The sequence below is a fragment of the Anomaloglossus baeobatrachus genome, unplaced genomic scaffold, assembly GCF_048569485.1.
Source record: "Anomaloglossus baeobatrachus isolate aAnoBae1 unplaced genomic scaffold, aAnoBae1.hap1 Scaffold_4859, whole genome shotgun sequence".
In the NCBI taxonomy this organism is placed as follows: Eukaryota; Metazoa; Chordata; class Amphibia; order Anura; family Aromobatidae; genus Anomaloglossus; species Anomaloglossus baeobatrachus.
In genome coordinates this window covers 22,501-25,000 of record NW_027444207.1, presented here as the reverse complement: position 1 = coordinate 25,000, position 2,500 = coordinate 22,501, and positions in this window count along the sequence as shown.

Genomic DNA, 2,500 nt, shown 5'->3' with positions numbered 1-2,500 from the left:
ACTGGCCTCGGGAGGACGCCACGGGCAGCACCCCGCCAAGAGCCCGCCGCTCCCTGGGCGACCCCCCCCCCCCGAGGGGGAGCCGCTTGGGGAACGGGACGGGGCCGAGGCGATGGGGGCCTGGTGCGGCTCCTCCGTCTGGCTTAGTCCCACCTCCGCGCGCGCGGGGGGTCGTCGGTCCACAGGCAGGCCCGGAGCGGAAGGGCGTCCGGAAGCCACCCCGGCGAGACGCGGAAGCGAGGAGACTGGCCGCCGGGGTCGCCACGGGCCGCGCCCGCCCGCCGAGAGACCCGCCGCTCCCGGGCGATCCCACGGAGGGGGCCGCCGGGGGTTGGGGGGCGTCCGAGGCGGTGGGCGAGCCTGGTGCGGCTCCTCCGTCCGGCTTAGTCCCGCCTCCGCCGCGGGGGTCCTCGACCCGACCGGCGGATGGGCGCGGGGTCGACGGGAGAGGGGGCTGGCTTTCGGGGTCCACCGCGGCTCCGGCGCGACCGGGGAGAGACTCGGAAGTCTCCCCGGATGCTTCGGCCTGGCCGTGTCGGCGTCGCCCTACCGGCTTAGTCCTCCGCCCGCTCTCGCGCCCGTACCTCTACGGACTTTTTGTCTGCTTTTCTTTTCGCCTCCCGTGGCTTTTGCAGCGGCGGTCCCAGCTGCCGACGGGACGGGGAAGGGGGGAAGCTGAGCGCGTGGGGGGCCCCCTTTCTTTTTACCTCCGCCCTGGGTTTCTCGCCCTCGCTCCCTTTTCGGCCGGGTTCTCCGTCGGGACCCTCGGTTCCCTTCTCGTTCTCTACTCTCGCGCTTCTCCCCCTTCTCCGAGCCGCCTCGGGGAGGACGGTCGGGAAGCGCGGAAGGCGTACGCGGGCCCCGGTGGGGACGCCCCCACACACCCTTCGCTCGCGAGGGACCCGCGCCGCACCCTCCGCGCCTCCGTCGTCTCCTCCCCGTAGGGGGTAGGGGCTCGGGACAGACCGGGGGTAAGAAAAAAAGGGATAGCCCGGCGGCGGAGTGGAAACGCCAACCGCCGCGGCCGCTTTCCCGCTGGGAAGCTCTCGTGAGAAAAAAGGCCGCCCTCGGAGAAGATCTTTGTGCTTCCCGGCACGGGGAGCGATTCGGACGACGGGCCCCCTCGCGCGACCCCCCCCCGCCGGTAGACGGCCGGGAAGTCGCGGGGTAGGTCCCCGCCGTTCGCCCGTGCGGGTCGTCGGACCGCTTTTCGACGCTCGGGTCGTTTCAAACTCGCCACCGCGAGGCCGCCCGCCTCCTCGGGAGGGCGGGGGCGGCCGGCGCGCTCGCGCCACCGTAAGGAGGGTGAAACCCCGGGTGTGGGGGAGGAAGGGGCCGCTCGCCTGTGACCGGCGCGGGCTCCAGAGCCCGGGCCGAGCGTGCGGCGCCACCTCCCCGCCCGGGAGCGCTTCGCCAAATCGATCGGAAGAGGACGACGCTGGGCCAGAAGGGAAGGGGGTCTTTCGGACCGGAACCTTCATCCCAGGGCCCGCCGGATGGCTGCGTACGTCGTGGGGGCGCTCTGACTCCGGGCCCCGCGCCTGGCAAACTCCCCACCGGGAGCTGCGGGAGAGGCCAGAGCGCGTACCCGCAACCGGAAGGGGTCCCCGAGCCGCAGTTCGCCGCATCGCTCGGAGTACCGGTTCGTCGAGGGGAGCGTTCGAAGTCTGGAGAGGCGCTCTTCTCTCACATATATCTCCCGGAGGCGTGGGATGAAGTGTCTTTGGGCGGTTGGGAGCCCCCCCCGCGTAAGCCGGGTCGGTCCCGCCAACTACCCGCCCCCCTGGAACTGCCGGGCGGACGCGGCAGGCAAATTCGACCCCATCCCGGTTCTACGGATTTTTTTGCTCCTTTGGCTCCCCCTCTGGCCGCTTTGGGGTACTGCAACCGAGGACCTGCCGAAACGCGTGGAACTGCCCGTCGGATTCGAGTTAAGAGGCGTCAACCGTGGAAGTCTGAACGGTCTGAAAAATTTTCTAAGTCCCAAGGACTCTCCGGCGTGATTCTCTGGAGCCCTTTTCGGCTTGCGAGGCTGCCCGACGCCCCTCCCGGATGATGGAAGTCTGACGGAATTTTTTTTTTTGACCGATTTCTCCCAACTGCCGGGGAACATTGGGAGAGATTGTCTGGAGCCCCGCTCGGGCTCCCGAGGGCCCCGACACCCCCCCGGATGATGGAAGTCTGACGGAATTTTTTTTTTTGACCGATTTCTCCCAACTGCCGGGGAACATTGGGAGAGATCGTCTGGAGCCCCGCTCGGGCTCCCGAGGGCCCCGACACCCCCCCGGATGATGGAAGTCTGACGGAATTTTTTTTTTTGACCGATTTCTCCCAACTGCCGGGGAACATTGGGAGAGATTGTCTGGAGCCCCGCTCGGGCTCCCGAGGGCCCCGACACCCCCCCGGATGATGGAAGTCTGACGGAATTTTTTTTTTTGACCGATTTCTCCCAACTGCCGGGGAACATTGGGAGAGATCGTCTGGAGCCCCGCTCGGGCTC